Below are 19,926 nucleotides of genomic sequence, written 5' to 3' on the forward strand. Positions count from 1 at the left end.
TCTGATGAAGAAATGTCGCGGGCGAAGCACATGTAGCCTCTCCAGTTTCCCTTACTTTACCTATTAGCTCTTGTAAATCCGGAACTACCCTCCTAGCAGTGACCTCCCTTACCCGAAGTGAACCCAGTAAAGGCCTTAGTATCACCCCTAAGGATGTGTCCTTTTCCTTAAAATAGGGTAGAGTCCCTAATGGAGCTATTGGAGAGAGGTCCCCCTTAGCCATATTCAATACTGTAGACCTTTGACAAACTTTGAGCATGCCTCTCGTTATGTCACTGACTAAAATAGTTTTTGGGGGTAACGGTGCCTTAATCCAGAGTAAATGCAAGTACTCATCCGAGAGGACCCTTCTTTCCAGATCCAGATAACCATGTTTGAGAGAATCATTAGCCAGCTGTGACCAGCGGAGAAGTTGAATCGCTGTATAATACAACCCTATATCCGGTACTGATAATCCCCCCTGTCTCTTTTTTAGGATAAGTAACCTATGAGCCAATCTGGGGCGCCTTCCTCTCCATAGAAAATTAGTAAATAGTCTCTTGAATCTATTAAAATAGCTAGCCGGAAGGTCTATGGGAATATTCTGCAATGGGTACAGGATCTGTGGGAGCACATAGGTGGCTAATAAATTTTTTCTTCCCATCCAAGAGAGGAAGGGAATGTCGATTTTGTTTAAAAATTTTTGGATTTTCGGGACAAGAGGCGCAAAATTCATGGAGAAGATATGTTTAGGATCCGCCGGTATTTTAACGCCCAAATATTGGATGGCCGAGTCTTGCCATTTAAACGAGGAGATGGATTTTAAGTGTTTTAACTTGTCATGTGGTATTGATATACCCATAGCCTCAGATTTCCCATAGTTGATTTTAAAATTAGATATATCCCCAAATTGAGTGAAAACATCTAGAACCCGCGGGAGTGCTGTAAGTGGGTTCGTAACCAGGAGCAACAGGTCATCTGCAAAGGCCGCTGTCTTATGTATGCGTCCCCCAAGCTTAAGACCCTGGATTCCCTCAGTCTGACGAAATTTTAATAGCAGGGGCTCCATCATTATAACAAAAAGGGACGGAGACAAGGGACATCCCTGCCTAGTTCCATTCGAGATGGGAAAGGGGGTTGATAGGGATCCATTAACCTGAATTCTAGCAGAGGGCCCTTTATATAGTGAGAATATAGCATCTATAAATGTGATTGGGAAATTAAACTTCAGTAGCGCCTTCCTCATGTACTCCCAGCAGACCCGGTCAAAAGCCTTTTCGGCGTCGGTGCCCAACAAAACCATAGAACCCCCGGACTTACGCACCTGCATAATAGCATGTAAAACTCTACTCACATTGTGTTTGCCCTCTCTCCCCTTCACAAATCCCACCTGTTCTTCTCCTATAATTAAGGGTAAGAGCGATTGCATGCGTGTCGCTAAAATTTTTGCCCACCACTTAACGTCACAGTTCAATAACGAGATGGGTCTATAGCTTCCGCACTGCTCAGGATCCTTCCCCTCCTTGGGAAGAATAGTAACAAAGGCTTCTAAAGATTGCGCAGGGAGAGAGGATCCACACAACAAGGAATTACATACTTCTGTGAATTTTGGTACTAATTGATCTCTAAATTTTTTATAAAAAGAGATAGGCAACCCATCCGGGCCCGGACTCTTCCCCGAGGGGATAGAATCTAAGGTCCTCTCCACCTCCTCCTTCGTGACAGGTGCCAACAACGTCTCACACTGAGTTTGAGTGAGATGAGGAGCTACTATGTCCGACAAGAAAGCATTAATGCGTTCCTGTTTATCTAAGATAGGATTAAGGGCCCCCTCGGCAGAAGCAGATAAATTATATAATTTTGAATAGAATGTTTGAAAGGCCTTAGCAATATGTGGCGTTGAGGTTACTCTGTCCCCTCGTTCAGTTTTAACAGCTTCTATAAACACTTTAGCTTGCCTTTGTTTGATTAACCTAGTCATCAGCTTAGATCCCCTATCCCCATGCATGTATGTCTGACCACATGCCATTCTATACGCCTTAGCAGCATTGTAATTTAGTAGGTCTCTAAGTTCCTGCCGCAATGAACACAGCCCTTTATAATCTACAAGGAGGTCCCCCTGTTTATGCAATCTCTCCGTTTCAGATATCCGTGACACTAGGCTAAGAATCCGTTTAGACCGTTGTTTCTTAAGATAAGAGGCTAGTGCAATAAGCTCCCCCCTCATATACGCTTTATGTGTTTCCCATAGAATGGGTCTGGATACCAGTGGAGAATCATTGAATTTGAAAAATTCCTCTAATTTAGAGGCCAAAGACGCACTATTATCGTCCTGAGCTATGATCTTGTCGTTGAGTCTCCAGAGCCATTCCCTTTGAGGAACACACCCCAACTCCAAAACAATACTAACTGGCGCATGATCAGAGACTGTGAGACTTCCAATCTCGGCGTGCTGCAGGCTCGTTAACAGAGACAAGGGAAGGAAAAAATAGTCTATTCTATGATATGTACCATGAGGAGCAGAATAGAATGTAAAATCTTTAACCGATGGATTCCCCACCCGCCAAGCATCGACCATGCCCAATCTAGACATGAGCACCTTAAGTTTGCGGAGCATCAGAGGTGTCACCGCCTGCACTAACGAGGTGGAATCCATCGGCAGATCCAGGGAAACGTTGAAGTCTCCACCCAAAATAAGCTGACCTTCTGTAAAGGCCTTAAGGGACATTAAAGTAGATCGCAACCATCTATATTGCCCAACATTGGGAGCATACAAATTAGCGAACGTAAACTTAATTCCGTACATCTGGCCCTTTAAGAAAAGATATCTCCCTCCTTCGTCCATTTTGGATGTCTCCACCTGAAAAGGGACATTCTTATGAATAGCTATAGATACTCCCCGTGACTTAGAGGAATAGGTACTGTGAAACCACTGTGAATATGTATGTACCGGTAGCGTAGGAATATGTGCCGGTCGGAAGTGCGTCTCTTGTAAGAATAAAATTTCAGGGGCCTGTATACGTAAAGAGCCAAAAACCCTAGATCTTTTCTGAGGGGATCCCATCCCCTTCACATTAAAGGAGCAAAATTTCAACCTACCCATTTATATTTTTGACCAGATACTAGCTCAATAGACCCCCGGCCATGGAGCTTCATCCAAGAGACATCCAGCCCTAGCCGTCCAATACAGAACAAGGAGATATCTTCCATGAACATTCCCAAAAACAAAAACAAGAAAATAAAAAGACATACAAAAACACATAAAACCAAAAGAAATTACGTACGATCCTCCTTATTATCCCGAAATAAGGAGAAACAAAGCCCCTAGACAAAGGCCTCACACCTGACCCCTGTCCACGGGGGGGGGGATAAACAAAGCCCACCATGAGACAGTAAACACTTCATCGAAACTTAAAGTGCTTAATAAAGGTTATTACAATGAAACACCACTTTGAAAATAGAACTATCATATCAAGCAAAATGTACAAGGTATTAGTATAGTGAGGCCAACCCACACCTGTAGCGTAAGAAATCATATCTGAAGGGGGAAGAAGTAGAGAAGAAGGTTAAAGAGGAGAGGGAGGACAGGTGGGGGGGACAAGGGAATGAGGGGGGGGGGTGAAAGGAAGAATGAGGGGAAGGAAGGAGGGAAAGGGGGGGAAGGAAAAAAAAGGGGGGGGGAGAGGGGGGGGGAATAGCAGGAGGGGGAATACAGGGGCTAAAGAAAATGAAAAAGAACAAAGCAACAAAAGAAAATAGGCATTTGCTGTGTGGCATCCTCACATACAAACTATCACGACCTTCTGATCCAGCAGATAGTCCTTCTTGTGACAGCAGTCCAAATCAAAAGATAATCCTAGATATTACTATCTACCGACTGCCGCTCCAGATTCGTTCTGATCATCCGCCATCTTAAAGGTCCGTCGAACCTTCATGGATTATCCACAACCGGCAGACGGGTCTTCTTTTGAGGTGACTTGGAATACCCCACCGTTTGCCATGGGCGGTTCATTCGGGGCCTCGAGAGATCCATTGCCACTGGCATCCAAGAGGGGACATCAATCGGATCCATATCCAGCGGTTTCCAAGCTCGCTCCAAATCTTCCGGCGTACGGATAGTTATCTGTCTCCCCGCTCTCATTGTCGCCAGGCCAAAAGGAAAAAGCCATCTAATTGGTAGCTTATTGGCCCTCAGCGCTTCTGTAACAGGCCTCAAGATGCGACGTTTTGCCAGCGTGCTAGCTGCCAGATCCTGATACACCGCAAGTTTAGTTCCTTCAAAATTTATCTCCGGATTGTCCCTCGCGGCCTTTAAAATGGCTGCCGTATGCACATAACTCAGAATACCGCAAATTACATCCCTAGGGGGTTCAGTAGCTGTAGGTTTAGGCCTCAGCGCCCTGTGAACTCTCTCTATCACCAGTGAAGCCATCCGGTCAGCCCCTATCAGGGAGGAGAAAATCTGCATCACAGTACCTGCTAAGGAATCAAAAGCGACAGATTCCGGAAGACCCCGAAGCCTAATATTCTTCCTTCTACTACGATTTTCCTGGTCCTCCATATGTAAGTATAAGGCATTCAGATGATTAGTATGCTCTTTTGCGGTCGTATGCATGGTATCCTGTCGATCCATTACTGCAGCCTGTGACTCCTCCAGCGCCAGGACCCTGTGACCTATGTGTTGCAGATCCGTTTTTATTTCTCTCAGTTCACTCACCACTGGTGTGAGAGCCTGCATCAGGGTCTCCTTCAGGTAAGCCTTTGATATAGGATCGGTGTCCGCTTCTCCTGCACACTCCGACGGAGCATATGAGCTGTCTGAGTCCTCTGCTCCTTGATCCTCGTGTGCTCTGTCCGGCGCCATCTTGGATCTCCTCCCCGGAGAAGCCCCTCTTTTCTTAAAGAATTTCTCCATCTCCGGTAGTGATTTAGGAGGTCTCGGGGTCCCCAAAGTGTCCTTGGTCTTGTCCTTCCCTGTTTTCCCCATATTTGACGGCAAATTGTCGGTGTTATCCGCTGGTTTCGACGAGTGTGAGGTAGAGCTCCGGGATCACACTACCATCGCTCAGCGCAGCAAGCTCCGCCCCCGACCATATTATTTTTTTAAATTGAAATCCAAAGAATAAAAAAATATAAAACAGTGTTTAGACTCCTGATTTTTCCTGGAAGCATTCATTGTATCTCTGTCTCTTTCCCTATCCCCCTTAGACTTAGAGTGGGGTTTAGGCTGCTTTGTTTTGTAGAAATCACTGCTGTCAACTACAAAGTGTGAAAAGTCATGTCTCATTGGCCGATTTCCACAAGACTTTCAGAAAATTGTGCAAGCCCTTGCAGACTAACAAATGTACAAGTATTGTGTTTTAGTTTTAGAGAAAAAAATTATGTATATTTATAGTCCCTTTTAGACTATGTATATGATCAAATGACCTTTATATAAACTCAGAATACTACTCAGTGATGTTAGTAACAGAGGAAGAAAACAAGAATAAGAATAACCATTGTGTGATCGTGAGAATCCAATGTATGACACAAAATGACCAATATGTGACCAGGACTGTCTAATTGAAATCTAAAAAGCCCTTAAAGGGCAAGTAAAAAGTAAATTAATTGAAATACTATGTCTCGTTATTTGATAACACTGATTGATTTCACAGATTTTCAGTAAACTACAAAAGTTAGCAAATCTATTTTTTTATATATATAAAAATGTGGCACTTGGCCTCCGGTGCTTTTGCGTGCAAGTTTTGGCCAGAAAAGAACAGGTTTTTCTGACATTGTAATTTTAATATTATATCTGCAAAACATATCCTCTTATTTTGCAAAACCTTTTGGAAAATTCAATCCTTTGTGCATTATTATCATGTTTCTTGTGACTTCTATGTCATATTGAATTCTGTGCTAACCCAAAAGCTGGTAATGTCCACAATCTTTATAAGCTTGCTTCAATCTGTAGCTGTATTATTATTCTCATATATCAGATAATATCAAAAGGGATGACTCCTTATTTGTTCCAAATGCGCCTGGAGTTAATGGCACAGTTAAGTAATTTTCTAGCAGCCTATAATTTTACAAATGATAAAAGATTTTCTTTGACAGCTCTGTAATGCCTTCATTATGCTGTCAATGTAACTTGTATATGAGTGCATGCAAGTCTGTCTCTGAAAGACAGAGAATAAGGAATGTTATTGATAAAAGAAAAAGATAAGGGCAATGAGAAGATACTTAAGAAAACAATGGCGTTAACATTTGAAATTAATAAGTTACACGTTTTGTCTCTGTCTCTCTAAAAATCTATGAGCTGACTTTTTGTCATTTCTAAAGTCTGGCTTTGAAGTTGAAATTATGATATCTTTTTATGTTAACCTTTAATCTCAAAGTTAAAATCATGGAGAGAGGAGCAAAGAATAGACCATTGCAATTCTTCCTACACAGTTATAGAACTGCTACAACATTATCCTCAGTACCTATGAAGTATTAATGAATCAAGGAGTTCTCCAACCCATACCAGCTACTGATGTAAGCACCCTACGTAATCACACATTGCCCTATACTCTCGGAACTTCACTTTGCAGTATTCTCTTAGTACTGATTCACTCCTACTCTTACTAGATTTGCTTACGTTCAGTGCATACAACTCTATTTTTTGTCAGGGAACATGTACCATGTAAATGTAACAATCTGGTTCCTGCGATACCAATGGAAAGAACCAACCGGACAGCACAGTTTTATCTGTAGCACGCCCCTGTCCCATGGCTTTGGTTAGGGTCGAGGTACAGTACTTGGCTGTCCCCAGGACTAAAGTGCCCCTAGCTGGTCTGGTGATTGATTCTCCAGATAACGTCTAACAGGAGTGGAACAAGACCAATTGGGAAAAGTTGGAGGAATGGTTGCTATGGGTGATCACAAAAGTCACTATAAATATAACAGAAAGGGTAGTACAGAGAGATGGGGTCTCAGGAGTTTAGTCAAGCTGGTCATTAGTAACAGAGATTTGGCTGATTCGGGTATGCGGTACCGAGGAGTAAACCTAAGAGTTGTGAAAAGAGTCAGTGGTCCGGTTACAGAGTTCAGATAGAGGCGGGTATGTAGTACCATAAAGTACAACGTGAGAATAGTCAGACAAGCCAATGTTCAGGTAAGTGGTAAGGCAGAGTTGGGTAGACAACAGTTAAAGTTCACATTCACAGGATACAAAGAACATATAAAGCTATGGCTAAATACACTTATAAGTGGGCACTGAGGCCAGTACATTGCCTCTTTGTATATGCCACTCTTTATTCTGATTGACATTCTGCGCATGTGCTGCGTGGCATTTCTGCCAGACCCGCCGCGACAGCTAATGGGGACGACAGAGCGCTGGAGTGTGGATAGGCGAGTTCATTAGTATAAAGAAACACCTGTGGCTGCATCCTCGAAATCTGATATTAAGGGCCAGATCAGTACACAGAACAAATTGTACAGTAAGAGCATCGAGTGTACTTACTCTAAAATCGGGTTTGTGTCATTTCAGGAACCTCTTTTATTTGTACACCATTGCTGATGCTGTTGGTTGTACACAGCATTACATCAGTGTTTTTTTATAATGTATCCAAGACATACGTATTTGATGTATGGGTTGTATGTAATAATGTACTTTCCAACAGCCTGGGGTTTTTTAAGACCTGGTAATGTAGCTCTTGCTGCATCTTCATAGAAAGCTTGATTTGAACATGTCACATCTTACAAACTCTGCATTCACATAACATTATGGAACACAACTGAGAAGTCATCGGCTGAACTCGACAGATCCTGACCTATCTGCATTCTCCGTCTGCGAGCTGCGAGAGCTCTCTATTCTTACAAGCAGTACAACTACTCTTTATAGCAGGTAGTTATTAAGGGGCTAGAGCATCAAGTGATATGCCAGTCCTGAAACTACACAGTACTAAGACGCCCTTGCTTTTTATTTACTTTTAAACTAACTAAATATAAAGTGTAAAAATTCCCAGAAAAAGGAAATAAAAAATAAAAAAGGAAATGTAGAAGCTGATCTTTTTAGTGTTGCAGTAAAATGTTTCTGCTGATAAATTGATATTCAAAATAGCAACATTGAGTTAACCCCTTAATGGACGGGCCTGAAAAGGTCTTAAAGGGAACCTGTCAGCAGCATTTCACCTATTGAACTTTACTTCTCCCTCACTGGTCGCTGCTATAAAAAGTTAATTGCCGTTATCCCCGCTCCTAAACTCCTCCTCCGACTGTAAATATCGGTCTGCAAACGTTTTGCGCCTTTTATCGTAATTATGCGGTGTCCCTTTGTGCACACACACCAAAGGAGGACATCAATGCACAAGCGCGGGATTTTATGCTGGGGGAAGGCGAGGAGCTGTCAATCAAAAGTAAGGAGGCGGAGTAAACTTGGAAAGACTTGAGGAATGAAGATATGACTGTTTCCAAACGAAGATTTGACTCTTTTCAAATGAAGATCTGACTCTTTTCTGCTCATTAGCATATGATGTGGGAACACTAAAAAGCTAAATACTAAAGCTACAGAGCCGACTAAGAAGACAATTATAGGTTATATAGAAATGATTTTTCACCCATTACCACCAGGTATAGTCGGTTTAATAGGTGAAATGCTGGTGACAGGTTCCCTTTAATGACCAGCTACATTTTTCAGTTTTTACCTCTCCCTTTCAGCAGCTATAACTTTTTATTTTTTCATTGATGTGGCCGTATGAGGCCTTGTTTTATGCGGGGAAAATGGTATTATTTTTTTTCATAGTTTGGAGGTAGAAAAAAAGTATTTTTACGGTGTGAATATAAGAAAAAGCGATTCACTTCATCGTTGTTCTTGTTTATTTTTTATCCCGTTCACGTTTCACGCTAAATAACCAATTAGATGAATTCTTCAGGTTATTACGGTTGTTTAGATACCTAATATGTGTACGTTTTTTGTTTTTATTTAGTGTAGGGGCAATAAAGTATATTTTATGCAAAATAATGACTTTTTTTTGGACTTTATTTATTTATTTATTTTGTTACTTTTTTAAAAATCCCATTAAGGGAAAACTTTATTTATAACTTTATTTTATACTTGTAATGTGTTAGCATACCCCTGTATGCTAATACATTATACTGTGTCACTATGATACATGCTGCTGTTAGGGCAGCACATAGTGTGCCCGAACAGCAGGCTTACTGAACAGATAGCCCTGGGGCCCTTTGTAGGTCCCGAGGGCTGACTGCAGAGGGATTCCCCGGTGTTTGATCACGTTACCGGGTTTCCGATGACGAGATCAAAGCGGGGAGTTACCTTTCATCTTGCCGCGGTCACGGACGATCAATGGGTTAAACAGCTGGGATCCGAATGTTTTCTGACCACAGCTGTATTTAGCAGGCTACTCTAAGATCAGGAGCTGTTAGTTACAGGAGCGCTCATCAGCCTCTTCTACAGCGACGCCAGAAGACGTCGTTGTAGACTAAGGACCTGCACCGCCTGGTGGGCGGTTATTAAGGAGTTAAGGGATTAGTCCCTTAACTCAATGTTGCTATTTTGAATATCAATGAGGGGTAAGAACAGTCATCTTCTTAGATATCTATGACCCCCGAGTTTCTGTCCTCTTGCATGCTACCAGAAAGTATACATACTGGCCTACATAGGTGTATATCTGTCTACCTCTTCAATATTATGGAGAAGAGGCGCATGTGATCTGCAGGACCTACTTTACTCAGAGCTGATGTCAGAGGTTGGGTCGTTAGGCTGCATTTAATACACTTTTTAATAGGGAAGAATAGGTAAATGGTGTCACAACGGAAAATAAGAAGTTATAAATGGACAACATATTTTAAAACTTAATATAGTTAGTACACTTTAAATTCTCATAGAAAGTGTCAAAAACTCGTAGAATTTTATTTTATCATTTTCGTCAGGAATGAGAATAAAAATATTTTACTTACTGTCTCAGTAGAAAGGAAAGGGCATCCATGGATAAAGGTGAAATGTTACATTTTCATTGTCTGTTGGATATATGAAGAAATGAGTTGTTAAACCCAAGCAATTTCACTTCAGTGCTGATTTTATTGTCTTTTCATTATTTTCCTTCTTCCAGTGAATAATTTTGTTTTCATGTAAAGGATGGCTTAGTTGTGAAGAAACCCTTTGATTAGTTCTTTTGGCACTGTAACATTTTTCAAGCTCAGTATTGCTACTGTTTCTAGTGAAGGTGCGAAATAAACAGTGAGAGGGTTTCCATTTGCTTTTTTTAACAATCAGTCACTAGATACAATGGGATTTGCAGATACTGACGTTATCACAAGTGGGTAGACAATCACTGAGCCCATTATATGATTAAATTGCTGGTAAATGTGTATAATCAATGTGGTAGTTTATATAAGCGTTCTTCCTGATGTTGCTATTGTCAAGCACTTTAGTAAAATAAGTCTAGAATTCAGAATAGTAATTGTTACTTAACTGCCCTTCTCTGCAGTTTATTCTACGTTTGATATATGAAAAGAAACGTTGCTTTAAACTCGGTGAGCTTTACCTTTCCATGAATTCAGAGATAGTAATGAGCTCTGTAGAACCCCAGATAAAACCATGGGGTACCTGGACTTCAAATAAGCTAGTTAGCTCGAATAAAAGCTGGAATAAATGTATCACTTAGATATCTGGTATTAATAATACAAACATTATATCGCACTTAGGGATTCTCACATTATTCACAGCCTGACTGCACATGAACCCTGTCTTAAGTGTTCAGGAAAAAGTCAAAGCTAAACCGGTGTGACATTTGGAGTGAAGACTGTCTTGCAGCTATGAAGATTGTGTTAACAGTGTATACAATTAGGTCAAGAAACATTCATGTTACCAACAATACACACGAAAAGACAGACACAATGCTTTCTCTACACGTCTGACAATGTCATGCAGCATTAAAACAAGTCAAGTAAAATAAGTCATTTGCTGTTGGTTTTATTTTGGAAATGGTGCACCAATGTATGTAAACAGGCAATACATTATTATAATTTGGAATATATGCAAAAATAATCATTCATTTTAGGATAAGATATAGAGCATTGTTCTAGCAAATAGGTACAGTGAAGGAAATAAGTATTTGATCCCTTGCTGATTTTGTAAGTTTGCCCACTGTCAAAGTCATGAACAGTATAGAATTTTTAGGCTAGGTTAATTTTACCAGTGAGAGATAGATTATATTTAAAAAAATTAACAGAAAATCACATAGTCAAAATTATTTATATTTATTTGCATTGTGCACAGAGAAATAAGTATTTGATCCCCTACCAACCATTAAGAGTTCAGCCTCCTCCAGACCAGTTACACGCTCCAAATCAACTTGGTGCTGCAGTAAAGACAGCTGTCTTACATGGTCACCTGTATAAATCACTCCTGTCCACAGACTCAATTAATCAGTCTGACTCTAACCTCTACAACATGGGCAAGATCAAAGAGCTTTCGAAGGATGTCAGGGACAAGATCATAGACCTGCACAAGGCTGGAATGGGCCACAAAACCATAAGTAAGACGCTGGGTGAGGAGACAGCTGTTGGTGCAATAGTAAGAAAATGGAAGACATACAAAATGACTGTCAATCGACATCGATCTGGAGCTCCATGCAAAATCTCACCTCGCGGGGTATCCTTCATCCTGAGGAAGGTGAGAGCTCAGCCGAAAACTACACGGGGGGAACTTGTTAATGATCTCAAGGCAGGTGGGACCACAGTCACCAAGAAAACCATTGGTAACACATTATGCCGTAATGGATTAAAATCCTGCAGTGCCCGCAAGGTCCCCCTGCTCAAGAAGGCACATGTACAGGCCCGTCTGAAGTTTGCAAATGAACACCTGGATGATTCTGAGAGTGATTGGGAGAAGGTGCTGTGGTCAGATGAGACTAAAATTGAGCTCTTTGGCATTAACTCAACTTGCCGTGTTTGGAGGAAGAGAAAAGCAGCCTATGACACAAAGAACACCGTCTCCATTGTCAAGCATGGAGGTGGAAACATTATGTTTTGGGGGTGTTTCTCTGCTAAGGGCACAGGACTACTTCACCGCATCAATGGAAGAATGGACAGAGCCATGTACCGTCAAATCCTGAGTGACAACCTTCTTCCCTCCACCAGGACATTAAAAATGGCTCGTGGCTGGGTCTTCCAGCACGACAATGACGCGAAACATACAGCCAAGGCAACAAAGGAGTGGCTCAAAAAGAAGCACATTAAGGTCATGGAGTGGCCTAGCCAGTCTCCAGACCTTAATCCCATCGAAAACTTATGGAGGGAGCTGAAGATCCAAGTTGCCAAGCGACAGCCTTGAAATCTTAATGATTTACAGATGATCTGCAAAGAGGAGTGGGCCAAAATTCCATCTAACATGTGTGCAAACCTCATCATCAACTTCAAAAAACGTCTGACTGCTGTGCTTGCCAACAAGGGTTTTGCAACCAAGTATTAAGTCTTGTTTGCCAAAGGGATCAAATACTTATTTCTCTGTGCACAATGCAAATAAATATATATAATTTTGACAATGTGATTTTCCGTTTTTTTTTTTTAATATAATCTATCTCTCACTGGTAAAATTAACCTAGAATAAAAATTCTAGACTGTTCATGTCTTTGACAGTGGGCAAACTTACAAAATCAGCAAGGGATCAAATACTTATTTCCTTCACTGTATAAATAGAAAAAAGAACTATAAGAGTAAAAGCCCTTTTACATAAGCCAATGATCGGGCAAAGGAGCGTTCATATGAAATCTCGTTCCCAATCATTCCCCTGTGTAAACAACAATCAGTTGATAAACAAGCAAACGCTTCTTGAAAAATTACTATTATTTGTAGGTTTTTTTATTTTAGGGGGCCATTAATTTTCAGGGCTCTTTGCATATAAAATACAGAGGGGTTTAAATGCATTACATGGCCAAAAGTATTGGGGCACACTTCTTATTCATTTTATTCAGGTGTTTCATTCAGTCCCATTGCCACAGGTGTATAATATCAAGCTCCTAGCCATGCAGTCGCCTTTACAAACACTTGTGAATGCATGGGGCATTCTAAAGAGCTCACTAAAATCGAGTGTGGTACTGTAATAGGATGCCACCATTACAACATGTCAGTTTGTGAAAGTTCTTCCCTCCTAGATATTCTACGATCAACTGCGAGTCGTATTATTGCAGAGTGAAAGTGTTTAGGAACCACAGCAACTCAGCCACAAGGTGGCAGACCACGTAAAGTCACAAAGCGGGGTCGCCGAGCGCTGAGTAACATAGTAAATAAAAGATTCCAACCTCCTCTGGCATTAATATCAGACAAAAACTGTGCCCTGCAAGCTTCATTGCATGGTTTTCCATGGCCAAGAAGCAGCATGTAAGTCTTACATCACCAAGCACAATGCCAAGTGTCGGATAGAGTGGTGTAAAGCACGCCACCACCGGACTCTGGATTGGATGAAAGTGTGTTCTGTGGAGTGAAGAATCGTGCTTCTCTATCTGGCAATCTGATGATCGTGTCTGGATTTGGAGAATGACAAACGAACATTACCTGCATTGTGCCAACTGTAAAGTTTGCTGGAGGAGGGATAATGCTATGGGGTTGTATTTCAGGGGTTGGCCTAGACCTCAGTTCCAATGAAGATACATTTTAATTCTTTAGCATATCAAGACATTTTGGACAATTGTAGCTTTCAACTTTGTGTGAACTGTTTTAAAAAGGGCCTTTTCGGTTCCAGCATGACTGTGCCCCAGTGCACAAAGCAAGGTCCATAAAGAGATGGTTGGGGGAGTTTGGTGTGAAAGAACTTGACTGGAAAGCACAGAGCACTGATTTCCACCCTATCGAACACCTTTGGGATGAACTAGAACAGAGATGGCAAACCAGGCTCTCTAGTCCTACATCAGCATTTGAAATCACAACTGCTTATGAGGATGAATGGACAAAAATTCCCACTGGCACACTCCAAAATCTTGTAGAAAGCCTTCCCAAAAAGGTGGAAGCTGTTTTACCTGTCAAGGGGAAACCAACTCCTTATTAATGCCTATGGATTTTGAATGGGATGTCTTAAAAGTTTCTATAGGTGTAATGTGTAGGTGTCCCAAAACTTTTATCCATATTCTGTAGTGTACATAACATATTTACAACCGATATAGGAAACATGAGCTTACTAGTAGGTGAGCAGGGGCGAATTAGCCATTATAATTACCGGGAAAATTACCAGTGCAGGCTCATTTATAATACATACAGGGCTACCTGGCCACTCATCTCTCCTCCTCTCTCCGCGGCCCGCCGGATACTGGCCAGTGTCACATAATTATGAGCCGCCATGGCGCTGCTGCGCACACAACATCCTGACACTGACCAGGTCAGCGTCAGGACGTTCTGTGAGGAGCTAGCGCTCAGAACTTGTCTCCGCCTCCTTCTCCCTGAACACCCGATGGCACGCGGTGGCACCGTCATTGTCTTCCGGCTCCTGAGCTGAGCCGACATTTAAGAAGAGTAACTTGTGTGAGTGTGACAATTTAGCTTTTTTCTTCAATCCCCCCTTCCACAAAAAATGTGATAAACGTTAATTATTAAGACCCACTTACCCCAAACTTATACCAATCAAAACTACATCCCATCCCAAAAATATCAAGCCTTCATATGGTTATATCGACAGAAATATTTAACATTTATGGCTCTTTGAACACAATGATGCAAAAAAATATATATATTTTCTATTAGAAGTATTTTTATTGTGCAAAAGTTGTGGAACATGAAAAAAATGACACATATTGTAACATGTTATTTGCGCCGCACGGTGTACGGAGTAGATTTAAAATGCAAATAATAATTGTGGAATTGCTTTTTTTTCTCCCTTCCCAAAAGTTAATAAAAGTTAATCAATAAGCTATATGTAAGTCAAAATGGATCCAATAAAAAATACAACTCTTCCTGCAAAAAATAAGCCCTCACACAGCTATGTTGACGGGAATATAAAAAAGTTATGGCTCTTTGAATGCGACAATGAAAAAACTGAAAAAAAACTTGCTTGGTCATTAACCCCTTCTTGCCACAGACATTTTTCATATTTTCACATACGTTTTTTCCTCCCCACCATCCAAAAGCAGTAAAAAAAAATATTTTTCCATCAATATTGCCATATGAGGGCTTGTTTTATGCGGGACGAGTTGTGGACTTTTACGGTACCATTTATTGTACCATATAATGTAGTGGAAAAACTGGAAAAAATATTTGTGGGGTGAAATAGGAAAAAAACAACGATTCCTCAATCTTTTGGGTGGTTTTATTTTTACGGCGTTCACCGTCTAGTAAAATCTGCATGTTAACGTTATTCTGCGGGTCAATAAAATTACCGTGATACCAAATTGATATATTTTTTTATGTTTTACTACTTTTACAAGAAAAAAACTGATTGTTAAAAATGAAATTAGAGTTTTGTCGCCATATTCTAAGAGCCATAACTGTTTTATTTTTTTGTCGATTTAGCAGTATGAGGGATTATTTTTTGCGGAGCGAGCTGTCGTTTCTATTGGTACCATTTTTGGGGTACATCAGACTTTTTGATCAGTTTTTATTTCCTTTTTTGTAGGAGATGAAGTGACCACATAATAGCAATTCTGACAGTTTGAAGCAGTGCAAAGGGCTTCGTAGCAGTGCAAAGATGGTGGACCTGGGGGCCTTCATCAGGCCCCCAGGCTGCCATGCCAACCTACAGCACACCCCGATCTCGCTGTTGGATTGTTACATCCCCCTGTTTTCAGTGATTTAAATGCCGCGATCGCTATTGACCGCGGCATCTAACGGAATAAACGAGCTGTATCGCACTCCAGCAGAATGCCGCTCATTACCCAGAAGTGTCAACTGTAACACACAGCCGACACACTCGTCCTACAGAGCGGGCTCATCCTGTGAGCCCGCTCCATACTCCCCCACCCAACGTGCACCGTATATATATATGGCGGATATCGGGAAGGGGTTAAAGTGTCCCTCCAAAGTTACCCTCCTGCCCGATATGACATCGGGCGTGGAGAGCCATAAATGCACGCTCAGCAGTGCAGTTACTGTGGCAACCGTATGACGTGATTATCATGCACGGGTCCTATTTTAACTATTAGGACCTGTGCACGATACTCACAGGGCGTTGTACGGTTGCCTCGGCAAATGTACTGCCCAGCATGCAGTTACTGACTCTCCATGCTCTATGCCAGATCGGGCGGGAGAGTAACTTTGGAGGAACACTTTTATGGCCAAAACAGGCTGGTCACTAAAGGGTTAAAGTGCCTTAGGCTACAGCACTTCATTTTTATGGCGCTCTGGTCTAAGTGCCCTAATAGGATGCCTGTCAGTTTTACACTGACAGGCACAATGCACTGCGGTCAAACAATGGCATTTTCAAGTCCCTAACCAAATGCTTTTTTTATGGAAAAAAAAAAGAACTACACATAATTGGTATTGCCGTGTATGTGTTTTTTTTTTCATCTTGCCTACCAAAAAACAAATAAAATCTGATCAAACCGATTATTACTGATTTTTGTCAAATATATTTCACAGTCACAGAAGTCTGCAGAACTGTACTCCTAGATGGGACACGGTTAGATTGTGCCTCTCATTCGCAGGAAAGTTCCCAATGGTAAGGACTGCTGAGGCATGGAACAGTGTAGACATAATGTATATAATAAATAAATTTGATACTACTAGCACAGTAATGTCTCAGAGGATTCCCACCCATTTTCGGGAAGTCATGTTATTAAAGGGGTTTCCCACAATCATCGATAATCACCTATCAACAGCATAGTTGATAATTATCTGATAGATGGGGCTCCCACAATTGGGACTACCAACGATCGTGAGAACTGGGGTTAGCCCCACCTGCTGCCAATGTGGACCCACCCACAACATGAGGCCACTTTTAATTTTTTTTTCCAGGGCCTCTTTAAGTTCCCAATCTACCCCTGTAGGTGAGTAATGAAAAAATGGTTATTACAGGGTTTAAACTTTTATAAGGATTTGGGGTTTTGAAGTTGCTTTTGAAAATTTGAAAGGTGTGAGTCTAATGTGTTGGGGTAATGAGGACCAGAGTATGGGGGCGTCGTGAGTGAAATCTTGGAGATGAAAGGAACAGACAAGAGAGCAAAAGTAGATCTTCTGAGGACTGGAGATTATGTGTGGAGAGGTATAAGGAGATTTGGGAAGAGATGTATGGAGGGGACAGTTTGTGGACTGCTTTTTATGTCATTGTCAGTATTTTGAAACATATTCACTAGCAAATTGAAAGCCAGTTAAGGGACTGGCAGAGAGGAAAGGCGGTAGAGCAGGGCCACTATCAACTGTCAGGGGCCCAGGAAAATTAGTCTAAAAAAAGGACTCACATTCTCCTGTCAACTGCTACCAAACTCCCGCTATTCACTGTTCTGTTTCATAGGACACTGGCAGAGGGGCCTTGGGTATACCTTCAGGCACAGGGTCTGGTGTGACTGCTACCTCTGCACCCCTTACAGCTATGCTCCTGATTAGCCCCATTATGTTCACATCCACGTATTTTAAAGAAAAACAACAATATACTTAATGTCTACAGTTAGGTACGAGATGGAAGATGGGAGAACAGTAAGGCCCCATGCACACGACAGTATTTTTCATCAATAATTACGGACCCATTCATTTCTATTGGCCTCAGACAATTTTCAGTGATTTTACTGATGGGTGTCCGTGCTGAAAAAATAATAGAACCTGTCCTATTCGTGTCAGTAATTACGGCAAGGACTCTCCCATAGAAGTCTATGGGAGCTTCCCTAAATACGGACAGCTACTGATGTGCATCCGTAAACCGTCCGTATTTACGGAAGCATTGCTAGGCAACATGTTGATGACATCATTTGCAACTTCCCTCTTTTTGTATGGATCTGTATATACAGATGGAATACGGATGGAATACGGACCATATTTACAGACACCCTTCCGTATATACGGATGCTTACTGATCCGTATTTACGGACAGTATTTCAGGATAGATAAAAATACTGTCATGTGCATGGGGCCAAAGGAAGTCTAAGGGGTTCTGAACATTTCACTATATGAGGCCCACATATTACAAATGGCTGCCCTGTCATGTAGAGGAATGAATGGATAGGTGGATTAAACGGGCAGCAGTGTTTACAATGTGTTGAAGGAGTGCAAGAGTGTTATAGGTAAATAAACATAAATAAAAGCTGCTCTATGACTGTTTTCTTTGGGCAACAAGATAAAATCACATGTGTCATAGTAGGGTTAATGCGTTCATGTCATCACATATACAGTTAAAGTAAACATGTTTATTTAGTTAGACCAAAGTCCCTAAAACCGCTTTTAGACTGGTTTTAGACTGGTTCTAGCTCATGCTTCAGACATATAGGCATTCCCTTTCCATGGAGGACTTCAGCCTAAATTGCTAATGCTGATTGGATCATTGGTAATAGCCAATAGAAGTTTAGAATGTGTTGTTACTTTGTAATATGTTAATGTTTGAGTCCTGCTATGTTAATGAGGAAGCATACAATAGGTATAAATAAAGTTACAGGGCGTCGGCTCTTCCGAGCAGGCAATTTGGCAAACTATTAACTTGTCTCTGTGGTACAACTCTCCAGATACTGCCGGACTGCCGACACTGAGCAATATACAAAACCATGGTAAGTAAGAACCCTTGTTTCTTATGTGTTACTAGCTTTTATACCCGGCATTGCTCGGGAGGTTGATAGAGTAAAAGCTCACTATTTAAATACCTCTCAGTATGAATTTAATTGCTACCTCTCAATATGCTAGAGAGTGTAAATAATGTTATTGGAAGCATAAAAGAAATTAAATTAAGCAATATATTCATTACAGATTTATGCCTAATGCACACAAACGTAAAAAATCCCTGTAATCACGGGCAGTAATTACGGCCCGTAATTATGGGCCCATAGACTTCTATTGGCCACGGGTACCTTCCCATTTGCTTGCGGGAAGGTGCCCTGGCCGTTGAAAAATATAGAACTTGTCCTATTTCAGGCCGTAATTACGGCACGGGCAGGCCAATATAAGGTTTCATACCCACTTCAGTCTTTTTCTTCAGGGTGTTAGCCGTTTTTCAGACGGCTAGCACCCTGACCCATTCATTTCAGTGGGGCCATGTCCTACTTTGGTCCGAGATTCCGTGACCATGAGGCCCATGCAAGTCAATGGGGCCGTCAAAAAAACTGAAGGCACACGGAAGGCATCCGTGTGCCGTCCATTTGTGACTTAGCCGTTGCCTAGCAAAGGCCGGGCGGGCAGAGGTACACATACAGACAGATACTGTACTGCACTAATTGGCAGTCCCTTCTCTCTATAAGCACTGATAGAGAGAAGAGGCTGCTGATCAGTGCTGGAACGCAGCGATATTAAGAAAAATAAGTTCATACGTACCCCGGCCGTTGTCTTGTTGACGCGTCCCTCCTCTGACATCCAGTCCGACCTCCCTGGATGACGCGGCAGTCCATTTGAGCGCTGCAGCCTGTGATTGGCTTTAGCGGTCACATGGTCTGAAACGTCATCTCAGGAGGCCGGACTTGAGGAAGAAGCAGGCAAGCAGGGAGTTCTGGATAAAGTAGTAACTTTTTTTTTTGTTGCAGGTTTTTTTTAATGAACCATTAATCTATATTGTTAGCGCCGCAAATGGTATTCCCTGTCCAGCGGTAGTCTCTGTCCAGGGTGCTGAAAGAGTTAAGGGGCTGCAATGATCGGCAGTAACTCTGGACAGTGAGTACCGCTGGACAGTGAATTACATGTGCGGCGCTCACAATATCATGTTCATAGTGTGAACGGGTTTCAGTTTCCTCTAGGAAACTGAAACACGGGAGTGTAAACGAAGTACACACGGGAACATGGTTCCAATCACGGACGCACGGATCCGTGAAAAACGGCCGTGAAAACGGTGATGGAAGTGTGTATGAGGCCTAA

At 41.7% G+C, this 19,926-nt stretch overlaps 1 long non-coding RNA gene across 1 annotated transcript in view; it reads right to left on the reverse strand.

The window, feature by feature from the left end:
• Positions 1-19,926, reverse strand: part of LOC142737575 (uncharacterized) — a 180,592-nt gene that overhangs the window by 58,359 nt on the left and 102,307 nt on the right. Inside the window, exon 2 of the long non-coding RNA XR_012880582.1 lies at positions 9,919-9,978. This is a non-coding gene — a long non-coding RNA (uncharacterized LOC142737575). The remainder of the gene's footprint in view (positions 1-9,918; positions 9,979-19,926) is intronic.

This window comes from Rhinoderma darwinii, chromosome 1 (genome assembly GCF_050947455.1).
Source record: "Rhinoderma darwinii isolate aRhiDar2 chromosome 1, aRhiDar2.hap1, whole genome shotgun sequence".
NCBI classification, from domain to species: domain Eukaryota; kingdom Metazoa; phylum Chordata; class Amphibia; order Anura; family Rhinodermatidae; genus Rhinoderma; species Rhinoderma darwinii.